The sequence below is a fragment of the Canis lupus genome, chromosome 33 (assembly GCF_011100685.1).
Source record: "Canis lupus familiaris isolate Mischka breed German Shepherd chromosome 33, alternate assembly UU_Cfam_GSD_1.0, whole genome shotgun sequence".
Taxonomy (NCBI): domain Eukaryota; kingdom Metazoa; phylum Chordata; class Mammalia; order Carnivora; family Canidae; genus Canis; species Canis lupus.
Window position 1 is genome coordinate 24309592 of NC_049254.1, and position 19792 is coordinate 24329383.

Here is a 19792-nt window from a genome sequence, read left to right on the forward strand (position 1 = left end):
GTCCATGTAGCTAAAGTAACAGCTAGGATTCAGATGTCCTGTTCCTAGGCTCTATTCTCTTTCAAACACAGTCCTCACCTCTTCTGGTCTTTTTACTTTATCTTAAAGTCTAAGCCTTACATCTTGAACTATGTGTGACTTGTGAACATATCTCTGGTTTCCTCCAGGGCTCATCAAATGCTTCCTTGCAGAGATCTGTGATTCTGAGCCACAGTAACAGTAAACCAAAGGATTAGAAAAAGACAAATGTAGGAAAGCTGAGTGATGTAGTAGAAAAAAAGAGGTTGATGAATGTGGCCACAAGATAATAGTCATGAATTAAAATGCACAATGAACTAACTTTTGTAGTAATAAGAAATTTGTATAGCAGTTTGCAGTTAGGAAGTACTACTTGAAACTATTCTGTTTTTACTGTACACTGCAGTAAGTGACTTGCTTAAAATTACTTAGCTGCCTTTTTTTTTTTTTTTTAAAGATTGTATCTATTTATTCATGAGATACAGAGAGAGCAGAGACATAGGCAGAGGGAGAAGCCGGCTCCCCTCAAAAAGCCCAAGGCAGGACCCAGTCCCAGATCCCCGGATCATGCCCTGAGCCCAAGGCAGACATCCAACCACTGAGCCACACAGGCGTCTCACTTAGCTGCATTTTTAAAAAAGATTTATTTATTTAGAGTGCCTGCATGAGCAGGGGTATGGGGGAGGGAGAAGGAATCTCAAACAGGCTTCCTGCTGAGTACAGAGCCCAACTCAGGGCTGAATCTCATGACCTTGAGATCATGACCTGAACCAATATCAAAAATCAGGTGCTTAACTGACTGAGGCACCCAGGCACCCCACTTAGCTGCATTTTTAATTGAAACTAGAAGAAAATATAAGCAGGTTTAAGAATGAAGATAGCAAATAGAATATGAGATAGTTTAGTTAGATGAACTCAGAGTCAACCATTCCAAATAGAAGTCCACAAGGAAACTCTTCTTTGTAATACCTCATTTATTTAGTCAAAATATATTAAACACCTCAATGTTGATGTTTAAGGAAAAATAAATTGAAGAAAAATTTTAAAAAGGAAAAATAAATTTATATTCATTGAGTACCTATTTAAATTTTCTCAAAACCCCAAGAGATAGGTGTTATTAGCCCTTCTTTTAATACATGGAGGAAAAAATAAGTACTCAAGGTCACGTTATAAGTAAATGACAGAGCTGGAGGGGCTACCTGGGTGGCTCAGTTGGTTGAGTGTCCAATTCTTGATTTCAGCTCAGGTCATGATCTCATGGGTCATGGGACTGAGCCTTGTATCAGGCTCCGTGCTCAGCAGGGAATCTGCTTGAGGATTCTCTCTCTTGGCCCCTCCCCCATTCGCTTTTGTGTGTGCGTGCTTGTCTGCACTCTTTGTCTCTCTCTCTCTCTCTCTCTCTCTCAAATAAGTAAATCTTAAAAAAAAAAAAAATACTGGCAGAGCTGGGATGGGATTTATACCTCAGTCTCTTTCTGCTAGATTACTCTGCCCTCCATGAAAAAGTAATGTTTATCTCATTTACATAGAAATATCCATGCAAGCACACAGGTGTCTGGAAATACTAATTTTGATGGCATTTTGGATGATCTTTATTATCTCTATGCTTTCCAGTATTATCTTCATTTTCCACTTTTACATAAGCAAAACACTTAAGGAAAAACAAAGGTAGGATTGCAGAAGAACCAAAGAAAAAAATGAAATTTCTCAATTTGATTAGGAATTAATAAACCGAAACTTACAGAGGCACCCTTAGTCAAAATTTTGATAAGTGTTCCACAGGAAAATAACAGGAAAAATAAGTAGCAGATGCTAGACAGGGATTCAAGGTGGCAATTTCAGGGCTGAGCAGAAGAGGGAACTAAAAAGGGGGCATCTATAGAGGTTCTGAAGCAATAGCTGAAGTCTGCCCCTCCCTAGGTAGTAGGTTTCGATGTCATTACTGACACTGCCATGTAAAGGAGTCAATGTTATGTCTAAGAGAGATGAAGCAACCTATTGACTATACTGGAAAGCATCAGCAAGAAAATAATTTGGCAGTAATATCAAGAGCCATTTTAAAAATTGTGCCCTTTTTAAAAAAAGTTTTTATTTAAATTTCAGTAATTTAATATACTGTGTAAAATTAGTTTCAGGTATACAATATGATGATTCAGTGCTTCCACACAACATACCGTACTTATCACAAGTGCACACCTTAATCCCCACCACCTATATAACCCATCCCCCCCACCTCCCTTCTGTTAACCATCTGTTTCTTCTCTATAGTGAAGAGTCTGTTTCTCAAGTTTGCCTGTCTCTCTTTTTTCCCTTTGCTCATTTGCTTTCTTTCTTAAGTTCCACATATGAGCAAAATCTATGGTATTTGCCTCTAACTTATTTCACTTAGCATAATACTCTACCCTCCATCCACATCATGGCATATGGCAAGATTTCATTCTTTTTGATGGCTGAGTAATATTCCATCCTATATATACCACATCTTTATCCACTCATTAGCCAACAAACACTTGACTGTTTCCATAATTGGCTATTGTAGATAATGTCACTATATTCATCAGGGTGCATGTATGCCTTTGAATTAGTATTTTTGTATTCTCTGGGTAAATACCTAGTAGTGCAATTGCTGAATGGTAGCATAGTTCTATTTTTAACTTTTTGAGGCATGTCTATTTTGTTTTCCAGAGTGACTGTACCAGTTTGCATTCCCAACAATGCTCTTTCCCTTTTCTCCACATCCTCACCAACACTTGTCGTTTCCCGTGTTGTTGATTTTAGCCATTCTGACAGAAGTGAAGTGACATCGCATTACAGTTTCGATTTGCATTTCCTTGATGATTAGTGATGTTGAGCATCTTTTCATGTGTCTGTTAGCCATCTGGATACCTACTTGGAAAAGCATGTACTCATGTCTTCTGCTTATTTTTTAATTGGATTATTTTTTGGATGCTGAGTTTTATAAGTTCTTTACAGATTTTGGATGCTAACCTTTTATAGGATCTGTCATTGGCAAATATCTTCTCCCATTCTGTAAAGTGCCATTTAGTTTCATTGATTTCTTTTGCTGTGCAAAAGCTTTTTATTTTGATGAAGTCCCATTAGTTTGTTTTTGCTTTTGTTTCCCTTGCCTCAGGAGACATATCTAGAAAGAAGTTGCTACAGCCAATATCAAAGAAGTTACTGCCCGTATTCTTTTCTAAGATTTTTATGGTTTCAGGTCTCACATTTAAGTTTTTCATTTGTTTCTGTGTGGTGTAAGAAAAAAATTTAAAAATGCATTGCATTTGCATGTTGTTCTCCAGTTTTCCCAGCACCAATTTATTGAAGAGACTGTTTTTTTCCCATGGGATATGCTTTCCCGCTTTGTTGAGGATTAATTGACCATATATTTGTGGTTCATTTCTGGATTTTTTGTTCTGTGTGTCTATTTTTGTGCCAGGATCAGACTGTTTTGATCACTACAGCTTTGTAATATAACTTAAAGTCTGGAATTGTGATTCCTCCAGCTTTGCTTTGTTTTTTCAAGTTTGCTTTAGCTATTTGGGGTCTTTTGTGGTCCCTACAAATTTTTGGATTATTTGTTCTAGCTCTGTGAAAAATGCTGGTGGTATTTCAATGAAGATTGCATTAAATGTGGAGATTGCTTTGGGTAGTATAGACATTTCAACAGTATTTGTTCTTCTGATCCATGAGCATGGAATGTCTTTCCTTTTCTTTGTATTATCTTGAATTTCTTTCCTCAGAGTTTAATAGTTTTCAGAGTACTTTCACCTCTTTAGTTAGATTTATTCCTAGGTATCTTATGGTTTTTGGTGCAATTGTAAATGGGATCAATTCTTTGATTTCTCTTCCTGCTGCTTCATTATTGATGTATAGAAATGCAACAGACTTCTGTGCATTGATTTTCTATCCTGTGACTTTATTAAATTTAATTATCAACTCTAGTAGATTTTGTTTTGTTTTGTTTTGTTTAGTTCTAGTAGATTTTTGATGGAATCTTTCGGTTTTCTATATTTAGTGTCATGTCATCTGCAAGTAGTGAAAGTTTTAGTTTTTTCTTGTCAATATGGATGCCTTTTCTTTTTGTTGTCTGATTGCTGTGGCTAGAACTTCCAGTGCTGTGTTAAATAACATGGTCAGAGTGGACAACCCTGTCTTATTCCTGACCATACAGGAAGGACTCTCACTTATTCCCCATTTAGTATATTAGCTGTGTGTGTGTGTGTGTGTGTATATATATATATATATATAAAATAAAGGATATATATATCCTTTATTGTGTTGAGGTTTGTTCCCTCTAAACCTCTTTTATTGATAGTTTTTGTTGTGAGGTTGTACTTTGTCAAATGCTTTTTTTTAAGATTTTATTTATTTATTCATGAAAGACACAGAGAGAGAGGCAGAGACATACGCAGAGGGAGAAGCAGGCTCCCTGCTGAGAGCCCAATGTGGGACTGGATCCTAGGACTCCAGGATCATGACCTGAACCCAAGGCAGATGCTCAACCACTGAGCCACCCAGGAGTCCCGGTTAAATGCTTTTTCTGCATCTATTGAGATGATCATATGGTTCTTATCCCTTTTTAAATTAATGTGGTATGTTATATTGAACCACACTTACAACCCAGAAATAAATCCCACTTGATCATGGTGAGTGATTTTTTTTAAAATATTTTGTTGGATTTGGTTTGCTAGTATTTTATTGAGAATTTTTACATCCATGTTCATCAGGAACATTGGATTGTAGTTCTCTTTTTCTTTTTTTTAGTGGAGTCTTTATATGGTTTTAGTATCAGGGTATTGCTGGCCTTATAGAATGAATTTGGGACTTTCCCTTCCTTTTCTATTTTTTGGAACAATTTCAGAAGAGAAGGTATTAACTCTTCTTTAAATGTTTGGTAGAATTCACCTGTGAAGTCATCTGGTTCTGGACTTTTATTTGTTGGGAGTTTTTTGATTACTGATTCAGTTTCTTTGCTTGTTATAAATCTATTGACGTTTTCTATTTTCTTCCTATTCCATTTTTGGTAGTTTATATGTTTCTAGGAATTTATCCATTTCTTCTAGGTTGTCCAGTTTGTTGGCATATGGTTTTTCATAATATTCTCTTAAAATTGTTTGTATTTCTGTGGTGTTGGCTGTGGTTTCTCCTTTCTTATTTGTGATTTTATTTGGGTCCTTTCTCTTTTCTTTTTGACAAATCTGGCTAGAGGTTTCTCAATTTTATTATTTTTTTCCAAAGAACCAGCTCCTGGTTTCATTGATCTGTTCTATTGTTTTTTTAGTTTCTGTATCATTAATTTCTGCCCTAATCCTTATTATTTCCTTCCTTCTGCTGCCTTTAGGCTTCATTTGTTTTTCTTTTTCTAACTCCTGTAGGTGTAAAGTTGGGTTCTTTATTTGAGATTTTTCTTGCTTCTTGAAATATCTGTGTTGCTATATACTGCCCTCTCAGGATGACTTTTACTGTGTCCCAAGGGTGTCAGAAGTGTTGTGTTTTCATTTTCATTTGTTTCCAAGTATTTTTTTTTTTTAGTTTCTTCTTTGATTTCCTGGTTGACTCATTCATTGTTTAGTAGAGTGGTATTTAACCTCCATGTATTTTTGGTCTTTCCAGACTTTGTCTTGTGGTTGACTTCTAGTTTTATACTTTTGTAGTCACAAAAGGTGCCTGGTATGGCTTCAGTCGTCTTGTGTTTGTTGAGGCCTGTTTTCTGATGTAATATGTGGTCTGTTCTGGAGAATGTTTCATGTGTACCTCTTTTTTTTTTTTTTTTTCCTTTTTTTTTTTTAAAGATTTATTTATTTATGATAGACACACACAGAGAGAGAGAAAGAGGCAGAGACACAGGCAGAGGGAGAAGCAGGCTCCATGCCGGGAGCCCGATGAGCCCGATGTGGGACTCGATCCTGGGTCTCCAGGATCGCACCCTGGGCCAAAGGCAGGTGCCAAACCGCTGAGCCACCCAGGGATCCCCCGTTTCATGTGTACTTGAAAAGAATGTGTATTGTGCTGTTTTATGGATGGAATGTTCTGAATATATCTGTTAAGTCCATCTGGTCCAGTATGTCATTCTAAGCCATTGTTTCCTTGTTTATTTTCTGTTTAGATGATCTGTCCATTGATGTAAGTGGGGTGTTAAAGTTCCCTAGTATTATAGTATTATTATCAATTAGCTCCTTTAATTTGTTATTGATTGTTTTATATATTTGGGTGCTCCTATTTGGGGTGCATAAATATTTACAACTGGATTGTCCCCTCTATCTCCTTTGTCTCTTGTTACAGTCTTTGATTGATTGATTGATTGATTGGTTTTGAGACAGAGAGAGCAGGAGAGGAGGGGCAGAAGGAGAGGGAAAGGGAAAATCTCAAGCAGGCTCCCTGCTCAGTGTGGAGCCTGACATGGGGCTTAATCTCACAACCCTGAGATCATGACCTGAGCCAAAATCAAGAATTGGACACTTAAATGACTGAGCTACTAGGCACCCCACAGTCTGTTTTAAAGCCTACTTTGTCCAATATAAGTATTGCTATTCCAGGTTTCTTTAGACATCCATTTACATGATAAATATTTTTCCACCCCTCACTTTCAATTTGCAGATGTCGTTAGGTCTAAAATGAATCTGTTAAAGGCAGCATATAGACAGGTTTTGTTTTTTTATTCATTCTGACACCCTATGTCTTTTGATTGGCATGTTTAGTCCATTTACATTCAAGTAATTATTGATAGATATGTATTTATTGCCATTTTATTACTTGTTTTGTCATTTCTGGAGGTTTTCTTTTTTTTAAGATTTTATTTATTTATTCATGAGAGACAGAGAGAGAGAGACAGAGAGAGAGAGAGAGAGAGAGAGGCAGAGACACTGGCAGAGGGAGAAGCAGGCTCCATGCAGTGAGCCTGACATGGGACTCAATCCCAGGTCTCCAGGATCACACCCTGGGCTGAAGGTGGCCACCCTGGCTGAGCCACCTGGGCTGCCCTCTGGAGATTTTCTGATATCTTCTTGTCTTGGTCACTTTTAGTCTATGATTTCCAACTCAGAGTCCCCATTAATGAAAGTTGTACTCTTTATTAACAATAAAAGTTGGGCAGCCCGGGTGGCTCAGTGGTTTAGCGCCTGCCTTCTGCCCAAGATATGATCCTGGAGACCCGGGATTGAGTCCCATGTCAGGCTCCCTGCATGGAGCCTGCTTCTCCCTCTGCCTCTTGCGCACGTTCTCTCTGTGTCTCTTGTGAATAAATAAATAAAATATTTTTTTAAAAAAGTTAACTCCTTTGAGGCACCCTGGCAGATGTTTGGGGCACATTATATAATAGATGAAATTTTTCTCTATTTTACTAATGAGAAAACTGAGAAACAAGAAAAGTAACTTGTTCAAGTTTATACAGAGAGTGGTTTTCAAGTCTATAGCTTAACTCTTATGTCCTTGCCCTGGAAATTTCTCCTAGAAAATCACTCAAAAGAAACAATCTAGAAGAAGCTTCACTTAAATTCATTTAGAGTTCATTTATTCAGCTCTTCATCTCTTTGTAGGGCACTGTGCCAGACCTAAGAATACAGAAATATGGAGATAAATAAAAGCCATTCAGAGAGGACTGCTGTCTTGTTCCAGTCTTAGAGGAGCTTTTGTGGAGTGGAGACATGTAAACAGACAACATCATAATGTCATCTGGGCAGCTATGGTAGCATGGGAGAGAGATGTCTCTTAGATCATTTTCTAAGTTATGTTTAAACTACTGGTCTCCAAAATTGAGTATATGTACCGAGATGTTTTACAATATAATATTTTATAGTGTTAGAACTGGGTGCCTAACTGGCTCATTTGGTAGAGATTGTGACTCTTGATCTCAGGGTTGTAAGTTCAAGCCACACATTGAGCATGGAACCTACATTAAAAAAAAAAAAAAAAAAAAAAAAAAAAAAGACAAGGAGCTTCTAATATTTATAGTGTTAGAACTATTAAACTTATTTTTATATTTAAAAAGTAAGAAATTGCCTTTCTGAAGGTTAATTAACGGGTAGATACTGGTGACCTCCTCATACTGTATGTCAGAAGAAGGCACGGCTTCATGCTATGGCTATCCTAAAGGAAGAGGGAATCCACAGCCTCGAAGGGGTTGTAAATACAAGGTGCCCTCTTGCTTTTTTAAATCTTCACCAATATATGGCATTTTATTTGTGCTTAATTAAGTGGATTTTCAGTCATATTTGACTTTTAACTAAATCAGCTCTCACAGGTTGAAATCATTCTTACAAATATAGATGACAGATTTTACTAACAGTGCAAGAGTAAGTGAACAAACAAAATAGCAAAGTTGATGTTCTCCTACTCTTGGCAGGAACTCTCCATAATTCATATCATTAGGTAAAAACAATATGACCTAATCAAATTTGACAAGAAATGGGCCCTAATATTTTGAAATTCTTGGGAGGAATTTTGGAAGTATGAAATTACCATCCGCTATAGGTAAAGCTTACCCTAAATTTAAGTATGATTGAGATGTAGCTAATGCCAGTGTGAAGTCTTCACAATTATCAATACAGTTACTAGTTTTGAAGGAGTTGAGAACAAAAATGTTTGAGGCCTTAATTAAAAATCCATTTTTAAATATTGCTTATTATACCTTATCCTTTTTATGCTTGTATATCTTATATATGCATATCACATTAGGTCAAGAGTATATGTTTTATAAATATGCAGATTATATTGGAGCTGATATTAAAACTTTTTTTTACTAGTAGGGTATAAGATCAAAAATGTTTGTGGGCAATTATTTCAAACAAAGTTCAGTTTTCCAGATGGGTAAAGGGAGGAACATACCAGACAAAGAGAAGAGGTTATACAATACCAAAAATATATGTAGCAAGGTATTCAGAAAGCTGGAGGTAAGCTTATAAGCTTACCATATAAGATACGGACCTAGAGAAAATAAGGGAAAACAATATCGGATAATAGAGATGTAGTTATGTAAATTATATTAAGCCCATATTTTCAACCAGTAACAATGTAAAGACTAATTGCAACTCAGAAACAATATATGTTACCATATTTGGTAACACCAATTCTAAATGGGTGTAGATTAGGATCAAGATTGAAAAGGAAAACAGAAATTGGAATAATTTTGTTAATATATTAGCATATTTAATTATAGATGAAAATATTAACCTTAAATGTTTTCATTTAATATTTTTATAATACATTTGTTTGGTTTTAATGGAAATTCATCCCCAAACTAATTCATTTCTTCACTGTGATTCACATATTCCTCAGAAAGCCTCTGATTACAAGGAATTCTTAACAAAGGCTCCAAATTTCTCAGCAAAGCTATCCAACATTTTTGATAACATTTTTACTGATAATCTTTTGTAATGTGAGTTAAATAAAACTAGCCAATATCTACTAAGTACATACTGTATGCAAGACATCTGTTAGACACCTGATATAAAGAGGTACATGAGCCAGCCACATGAGGGGCTCTGTGCCCTTGGGGAGCTTATCCTCTAGGGAAACAAACACATGGAATGTTAAATAAATAATTATTTAAAATCACATTTGAATCCATAAAAAATTTATGAGGCAGAACATAATTTGCTCAAACTAATTGCTTATGCTGTCCTATTTATACTAGGTGAGTGGAAAACACTTCAATCTAAAGTGGATCTTAAAGGATGAGTACTAGGATTTGAAGATGAAGAAAAGAGAGAGGAGGTAAATTATTTTCCACCACTTCATTTCTAACCCACCAGACAAACCCCCTTCTTAGTAAACTCTGAGGTGGGTGGAGCTGTCAGAGCAATTAAAAGCAATGTGAGTCTGTTCTTCTGACTTTGGAAAAACCAGTCTGGCTAGAACAGAAAGCTGATAGAGGAGACTAATGGAAGATAAGGTTGAAAAGTCAGTTTGGGGCTGGATTTGACAGAGCTTTGAATGTTCCACCAAGAAATCTGGGCTTTGTCTTGTAGACAATGGAGAATTATGGGAGGTATTTTCGCAGATATAAGACATTGTCACTGTAGGAAAGCCTCTGAGAGAACACACTTGTGTGGATGTTGAAATGTCCTCAGTAAAAAGCACATCATACTTGGATGTGCTTGTTCCAACCAATGAGGTTTGCCCAAATGGAAAAGTAATGGGTAACTACCCAAAAAGAAGGACCATGTTTGAAATATTGCCATTGTGGGGATCCCTGGGTGGCGCAGTGGTTTAGCACCTGCCTTTGGCCCAGGGTGCGATCCTGGAGACCTGGGATCGAATCCCACATCAGGCTCCCAGTGCATGGAGCCTGCTTCTCCCTCTGCCTATGTCTCTGCCTCTCTCTTTCTCTCTCTCTCTCTCTGTGACTATCATAAATAAATTTAAAAAAAAAAAGAAATATTGCCATTGTGAAGTAGACTCTGGTTATATTAAAAGTTTCATATCAAGCCTTTGACAGATCATATATTAATACTCTAATTTTAGCATCCAAAGGACTTTTTACTATCTAAATGTAAAAGGAGAATAAACCCTTGATGTTTTTTTCTGCTTATAACACATACTTGTGTTGTTAATATATTATTATTGATTCGATTATTTTGAGATGTTTTAAAAATAGTATTTTTATTCCATTTCTATTCACATTTTTTGAGAAAAGCTTTGACAAGTGTAAGTATATTCACATGAATTAATATAAAACAATATGTGTTGATTGAATACTTTTACTTAAGCATACTTCTTTACAACAAATTTTAGGCGATTCAGCCTTGTTTTATGTGCATTAAAATGTAATAGTATCTGCCTTTGGTTCAGGGCATGATCCTGGAGTGCCGGGATCAAGTCCCACATCAGGCTCCCTGCATGGAGCCTGCTTCTCCCTCTGCCTATGTTTCTGCTCCACTCTCTGTGTATCTCATGAATAAATAAATAAAATCTTTTAAAAAAATGTAATAGATATATGTCTGAGAAGTTCTCATTCAGAACAAAAGCTTGGGAGCTCATTAGCCAGCATCAAATCAGAAATGGTCAAAATTTTCTTCTTCATATGGACTCACATTCCAGAATAGAATAAAAATCTTTAGGTTTTTATATAATAGTGATGGTAAATGTGAAAGCTACAAAAAAAATGGCATTCTGTTTCTTGGCTATTGAATATCTTGACTCGGAGGGGGAAAAACTTGAAAAAAAATTTAAAGCCCCATGGATTATCCAAAAAGAGATTCCAAAATGCAGAGTGTCCGTCTCCCTTATTTGGTTGTGGCCATCAAGACGGCCATCATTGCTCTGACTGACTTCATTGCTGTACCTGTAGGATGGAATTCTGAAAGGAAATGGGAGAAAAAGCACAAAGCTCCAAGGAATATGTGTTCCTGTGTAATATCCCCACCAGAGTAATAGGAAGTGCCAAATATCAAACCAGAAAGGATTTTTGTGAGAGATTTATAGTTCAGTTTGTAAACCCATTAATATTTCACTGTTTGTTGTTCATTATTTTTATAACATATTTTTTATTCATTAGTAGTGTCTAATACTTGAAGATAAAAGTAATAATCTAGGGAGAATGACCAATATTTCCTTAAATAACTCTTAGTACTCTTTTGAGAGCACCTGGTAGTCTCAGAAAAGTACTAACTCAGATAGTTTGTAGACCACAATTTTAAACAAAGGTCAGTTTTCCAATGGGTAAAGGAAAAGCCATACCAGGCAAAGAGAAGAGATTGTGCAATGCGAGAAGTGTATTTAGGGAAGTATTCAGAGAGCTGAAGGTAGCTTGAAATTATGCATATAAGATTAGCATGTAAGATACAGACCTAGAGAAAAATAGGGAAAACAGTATCAGAGAATAGAGATGTAGTTAGGTAAATTATATTAAGTCCATATTATGGAGCCAGTAAAAACTCAGGTTGGTTTTTTTTTTTTCTTTTTGAGAAATAAGCAAGTCTGAGACCGTTGAGTATATCTTCCTGTCAGTATTCTCCTTGCTCTAAACTTTTCTGAGAATTTGAATACAGTTTTCCCATTTAGTCGTCTTTATCAAAAATGATCCAATTATCCTAATTTTTACCATTAAACTCTTGGCTGTGATTTTATAAATTTTATAAATTTTGCTGCTCTGTGTTGGAAAACATATGAAAAGACCCAAAATTGAATATCCTGATTCCACTAGGAAGTGTTTACTGTGTGTCTACTGTGTGCCTAGAACTATGCCAGATATGGTGGGAAAACACATTTGCTTGCAGCCAATTGAAAAAACTGCTGTATATGTTTTAAAACCTAACTATGGTCTGTTTATTTGCATTTTTAAAATATTTTCAAGGTCAAAGGGTATGGGCCTTTTTAGAATTAAAAATAAATCTCTTACAGAGCCAAGTCAGCTGGAACTCTAAGTAAGTAAACTATTCTTTGGAGGCTAAGCTTTTAATCTGGCATGAAAGGAGTTAAAGTGAAGGACTTCTAAGTGCCAAAGTAGCCATCCAGTGAAAAATATTACCAGGAGTCACCCAAAGAGGACATACACATGGTTTACCTTTATATCTAACTTTCTTCCCACATAAATGAAACTACACAAAGATGCAAAGCATTTTTCTTGATCTCAGTTGATGTACACATGGTAGGGACTCAGTGTTGGCAAAATGAGCAATATGATTGTATTTGAAAAGTGAGACTTAATTATAATTATTAAAATTACAATTTTATCGAATATTTGCATATGGACAAGGATTCAGAGGAAATGTCTAAAAATAAAAAGTTTGATTCATTTATTGGTTTTCTGAATTTTTGTGACATTTTAAATGTTTTCATTATTGTTGCTATAATATAGAGTATCATTTTTTTAAATTAAATACCATTCAGATATATCAGAGAAGCACAGTGGGACAAAGCTCTGTCTACAACTGGGATTCAAACATGTTTTGACATATCTAGCAAATTGGTGAGTTTAGGCAGCCAAGAGGTTATTTGCATAAGGGTTTTAGGAGAAAGATTGTCAAGAAGCGTGAGTACCACTGACAAGGAAGTTTCGCTAGGCTACTTTTACTCCATTTGCACTGCTACAGTGCACTAGGCCAGTGTCCCAATTGGTCAATGCCCATGTCATCCTATATCTTGGATGTCACTCTTGGATTAAGGGGATAATGTCTTACCTATCAAGAAGATTCGTTCTCGGGGATCCCTGGGTGGCTCAGCGATTTAGCGCCTGCCTTTGGCCCAGGGCATCCCATGTCAGGCTCCCTGCATGGAGCCTGCTTCTCCCTCTGCCTGTCTCTACTTTTCTCTCTCTCTCTCTCTCTCTCTCTGTCTCTCATGAATAAATAAATAAAATATTTTAAAAAAACAAATGAGATTCATTCTCTAGTGAAGCTTCATGGACTCTTCTTAGAAATCACCATAAGCAGAAATAGGAGTGCATTGAAATCTTTATTATGTCACAAAATATAATCAATAGGTGAATGATTAGTTCTTGTTTCCACTTCTGCAGGAAATGTGACATAATTCTGCAGTCTTGGAGTCTCCAGAAAACACAGAAGCATTTTAATTTGTTGAGGGCCACAATGGAGATCATGAAAATGTCCAGTAGAAAGTGGTGGTGACCTGGTTTTATGGGGCTGGCTCGACAATTAGTACTAGAAGTTCTCAGAGACAACAGAAACTTCAGCAACAGACATCCATGTGGCCACAGATAAGTCTTATTCTTGAACCCATGTAAAACACTGTCTTGGGGCTCTTAGAAATTATGAGCAGAGGTTTCTGTAAGGAACTTGAGGTCCTGCGTCAGCAGGCAACAGCAGGGGCCAAGGAAATACGGATTATAAAACCATTAGTAATAAGTTAATAATTATGGGTTTTAGTTCATAAAGAATATGAGATGTGAGAAGTGAATCTGCTATTCCTTCACTCAGTGGTCCTCATTCCTACATGCTTATTGTATGAACATTTCAGGGAACTGAGAGTACTGATATTTCTTTAAAATATAGGGCATATTATTTGTATAACTTGATCCATAAATGGAAATTAAATACAATTCTTCATCTGGTGTTCAAGCAAAGAAACAGTGAGATGTTCCAATCCTGGGAGAAAAATAGCTGGACTGAATTTATTGATATTTAAGGTCTTTTAAAGGGTAACTTTGGATATATGTGATTTGCACCTAAAATACTGTTCTTAGAATCTAAACCTTGTCAAAGAGGCAACTCCAGGGTTTCACTTTTCATACAGTGCTTAATAGGTTATAAAGAACATTATAGTCTTCCTCCGTGCTGCCTGCGGAGGTGGCAGCCATCTATTGCTGGGCATCATGGCTGCCCTCAGATCCCTGGTGAAGCCCAAGATCATTAAAAAGAGAACCAAGAAGTTCATCAGGTACCAGTCAGACCGATATGTCAAAATTAAACGCAACTGGCGGAAACCCAGAGGCATTGACCATAGGTTACGCAGAAGATTCAAGGGCCAGATTCTTGATGCCCAACATTGGTTATGGGAGCAACAAGAAAACAAAGCACATGCTGCCCAGTGGTTTCCAGAAGTTCCTAGTCCACAACATCAAGGAGCTTGAAGTGCAGCTGATGTGCAACAAATCTTACTGTGCAGAGATTGCTCACAATGTATCCTCCAAGAACTGCAAAGCCATTGTGGAAAGAGCAGCCCAGCTGGCCATCAGAGTCACCAATCCCAATGCCAGGCTGCATAACAAAGAAAATGAATAGACAACTTATGTGCATGTCATATTTGTGTTAATAAAACAATAAAACTACAAAAAAATTAAGAACATTATAGAATACTATAATGAGTATGTAACAAAAGCCTATAAAGTAGATAACTAATTCTACTCCCACTTTACAGAGTGAAAAATGGAGGCAAAGAGAAATATAATTAGTTTTTCTGGCCCAACTTTACCACATTGATCAATGATTGTTCATTGAGCATAGATATATGACATCCATTATGCTCTCAGAATAACATTTTTTTAAAAAAAAGATATGAATATATGCTCTGAACAGGCAAGAGAAGTCTCTCATGAAATGAGGGTAGTTTATAAGGTGACATCCGTACTTTAAAAAAAAAAATCATGGTTCTCTTTCTCATCAGCCTATTTTATTTTTTTTAAGATTTTATTTATTTACTCATGAGAGATACAGAGAGAGGCAGAGACATAGGCAGAGGGAGAAGCAGTGGGATTCGATCTGAGGATTCGATCTGAGGATCCCAGGATCACAAACTGAGTCAAAGGCAGAAGCTCAAACACTGAGCCACCCAGGCACCCCTGCTCATCAGCCTATTTCTTTATGTGTTGTAGTGACTGGTTTAATAATTGCATAAAAATCAATAGATGCCTTGGAAACCAATACACTCAGAGTATAGAACAATTTTAGGGCATCTGATATATGAAACGGAGATTTTTAAAAGGAAAGATGTACATACAGAGTCCACCAGATTTGAAATATGGTTACAACTAGAATTTAATTAGTGAACAAACACTGGGCATCTATTATGTGCAAAGTATTGTTCTTAAACTGAATCGAAAAACAATATAAGACATGATCACTACCCTTTATAATTTTTAATCTGTCTAGAAAGGGATAAGATAATAGACTCGGTATATTGAAGGTCCTCAACAGATATTTGTTTAATGAATGATTGCATGGATGACTATGAGATTACTATTGGTCCAAGGTAGCATATGATACATACCAAGAAAATGAGGGAATGTGCATGTGAGTATATTAAAAAAAAAACCTGCAAAATGATATATCTTTAAGAAGTTATTAGAGTCCTCTATATGTAGAGTCATGAAGGTGAGGTCAGGTTGCAAAGCAATTTTGAATAGATAAAAAAATAATTAAGCAAAGGAAATCAGGGATTAAAGGTAGATAAGAGTATACTAAGAAGATAAGGGCATACTGTTATCTTAGAGGCAAAACTGTCCTGACTCTCATAGTATCTTGAAGGAGCAACTTGAGCATGATGATCACTCAGGAAGCTAAAAGCTGGCACAGGACAAGTATTCCTCTATCTAAGTTAAGATTCACGTTACTTGCTAATACAATGGAAAATTGAGTACTAGTTTGTAATTTCCCTGATGAAGAAAGTACAGATTGAGATAATTCACACTGAGATTTTGTACATTTGCAGAGACAGTGGTAATCAATAGGATTATGGCAAAGATACACTAAAATTTATCTCCAAAGTGAATGGGTCAAAACTTGCAAATTTTTGATTGAAATCTCATCAAGCAATATAATAGATTTTTTTTTATTCCTCTGGAAAGTGGCCCAGAACCCAGTGTATTTGGGGACAAAACTTCAGTGCTCTTGCCAGGTGGACATTTAGAAGACCAGTCCCTTGCCTTGAACTTTACTGTTGAGGCTATTACCTATTGGCATCCAGATGACAACTCATGAAAGAGACCTCATCGTGCTCCCTAAAGAAACAACTTGTTCCCTGCCAAAATTAGGATTACCTTGCTTTAGGAAGAGGATGCATACTATTCTGGCAGCCAAATGATGAGTTGCCAAAAATATCATTCCATCATGAACGGAAAAGTAGACTCATATAACCCAGAAGAGAGAGGGTATTATAGATGGCCTTCCGGACAATTGATGAGGGACCTTGCTGAAGGCTGTGCCAAAGGCAACAGTAATAACTAGACATTACACTAACTTAATGACCTGGCAAATTAGAAACCACATTGATAAAGATAAGTCCGTGAGTGAGGTTTTTAAGCCCTACGTGTTAAGGCCTAAGGATAGGCATAGCAAAGATGAGTACCTGTGACACCATTTATTCCATTTCTATACCCATGGCCAACATGGATAATAGATAACTCTGTCTCAGGGTCCTTCTCAACTAACACAGCACTTTAAGTAGGCCCACTTATCAATGGGAATTGTCAGGTCATTTAAAACCTATTTCCTTGCTGATGGATTGCTCCAATGTGACAGATGCCTACTCCATCTTCAGATGAGAAGATAATGGTCCTGAAAAGCACTTGGCTGTGGAAGGAGCTCTCATCTCCCAAGAAGTTGGGGAGCATAACTGAGTCAATATACACTCAAGGAGGATGTCTAGGAAGTCAGGGATCCCGTCTACCATTCAGCTGACCCCAGGAGGTGGACTTCCATGCATCACTGCTCATGGCCTACTGCCCAAGAGTACCTCTGAGTAGCCAGCAGGTGAGTGAACCTTTCCATAATGAAATTCTAATACAGCCAGGTTGCCTAAAAGAGTCTGGTTAGTTGCTACTTGGGCCTTGGCTTAGGACTGTTTTTGATGTTAGAAAATACTTGGGTTTTGTGGGGATGAAATGAGATAGCACCTGTGAAAACTGTTTGGAAATTTTAAAGGCCTTGAACTCATGCAGGGGTATAGGTGAGGATGATTACTGCAGATAAGCCCTGCATTTTTCCTCAGGCTTACAATTTTTTACTTAATTGGCTCTTTTCAATAACACCAGAAAGGAATCTTTTCCTTTGTGGGAGGCAAAAATAATGAGATATTTATCTTGACTTAGCTATCATTATGTATGTGTGACATCCCTAAATCCACTCCAGTGCACCCTCACAGTAGTCAGAATTATCTTTTTTTCTTTTTTCTTTTTTTTTCATCAGAATGATCTAACTTTCATCACTTCACCTAGCTTCTCAGGAACCAAAATCGATTCCCCTGCCTGTTGTAGAAAATTCAAGATCTTAAGTCATGCATTCAAAGTCCTCTTTCAACTACCCATCCCTGCCACTCACCCACCAGTTGCCACCACCTTTCCAATCTCACCTCTTCATGCTTCACATTGTAGAAGCAGGTACCATTGGAGCTGGCAGTCATCAAAAAGATGATGCTCATCTAATCCTCGAATTTCTTGGTTGGGAAAACTTCAGTCCAGAGAGGTGAGGTGATATTTCCAAGGCCACACATAGCTCTCCCACTATGGCCAAGATAACATGTTTTCCATTCCCCACACAACTTGTTCCTTTGGTCCTAAGCACCAGGACAGGATGAGTAGAACTGGTACCCAGGAAACAGTGTGGTATGGGATAAATGATGCATGAAGCAATAATGAGAATTTAAAACTTAGTTCTCTTGCGACATACTGTGTTTGCAGCAAATGACCTTTATGTCGAATTTGCCACCCTCCTAATAGGGAATTCATTAAAGTTGGGAATTAATCTGTAAATTTTTGTTTTGCTGACTTTGGAAGGGAAATTTGTGACAATTCTCTTCTACCTAAATAGAATAAATGATTCAGGGCTAGAAATGATTAATATAATGTTTAGGCATGTAAGGATTTCCCTGGGGAATGGCCCTTGGGTTATTATTGTTTGCCAAGATTTTCATCTGAATTGAAGCTAACAAGGTCATTCCAAGGGTAACTGTACTGGGGAACCTTAGTACAATGACCCTGTTACAACTTGCCCAACTAGAAGCTAGGAAACCACACCTTCTTTAGAAGGTTTATATGGTAGAAAATGGGAGGTAGTTAGTGATTTAAAACCTTACTGATTATCACAAATGGCAGGAAGAAGAAAAAAGTGAAGGAAAAGCCTTGATTATAAGAATATTGTTAAAGAAAATGAAAGGAAGTTTTGTAAAAGTTCAAATACATAATGCAATTCAAAATGAGACTGATCAGCTTTCTACATCTGCTTCGATTAGTAGATAAGAATACTTAAAATTTGTGTAGTAAGTCTCTGAATATAAATTACTCCTTATAAACTGTTTGAGGGTATTTTTTATAAGTTTTCTTTAGTATTTAAATAATCACCATGAACTTATAAATATCATTTTTATATATACACACACTATAGTACTTTTTCAGATTATTAAAAATTTCAACAAATGGAACCTGAATTAATGAAGTTTTTTTTAGAGATTTTATTTACTTATTCATGAGAGACACACAGAGAGAGGCAGAGACATAGGCAGAGAGAGAAGCAGGCTCTCCACAGGAAGCCCAATGTGGGACTCGATCCCAGGTCCCCAGGATCATGCCCCAAGCTGAAGGCAGATGCTCAACCACTGAGCCACCCAGATGTCCCTAATGTAGTTTTAATATTCCTACAAGCAAGTATATTAGTCTAAATATCCATGTTAAGCTTTAGTACCTTTCAGACCTTAGCACTTAAAAACATATCCCTATTGCACTAGGACTTGCCTATAACAAATTCAAAGGAGCAAGCTTTGTCCTCTACTCCATAAAATTGGAAATAGTTGTTTGTTTTAATACAAATATTCACTTTACACCCCCAGCTTCCTAAATCCTTAAGTAATTGACTCTTCAGGAAGATGTTTCATTTCATCCATGGTTTCCCTTTTTCCTGGCTCATGGCAGAGTGCACCAAAAGCCCCCCCAAACCCAGAGTTCATTAACATCATTAATTCAGGCTCCATTTATTTGAAATTGTTAATAATCTGAATGAGTACTATAGTCTCCATGTGTAAAAATGATGAGAGATTTTCTATTTTTTTAATTCCATGGTGATGATTTAAATACTAAAGAAAACATAAAAAACAGCCTCCAGCAGGGTGTGCTTGATCTATATTTAGGAAAGACTTTAGAGGTCATGTCATCCAATCTGAGTGGGGAAAAGCAACTGCAGTTTGCATAAGCAAAAACTCCATGAATGTTAAACTGAACTTGTTGACTGTTGAAATAATAACGAACTAAATAAGTCTATACAAATATAATAATGCATTTTTAATATAAAGATCAATGTTAGGCATTCAATCTATTTGCTGTATAATTCTTTTAAGCCCAAGACTCAGGAAAAGGAAGAGAGGAAGCCTCCCCTTCCTCTCAGGTGGC

General features: G+C 36.7%; 1 pseudogene; it reads left to right on the top strand.

The window, feature by feature from the left end:
• LOC102157278 overlaps nt 1-19792 on the top strand; it is a 61670-nt pseudogene that overhangs the window by 895 nt on the left and 40983 nt on the right.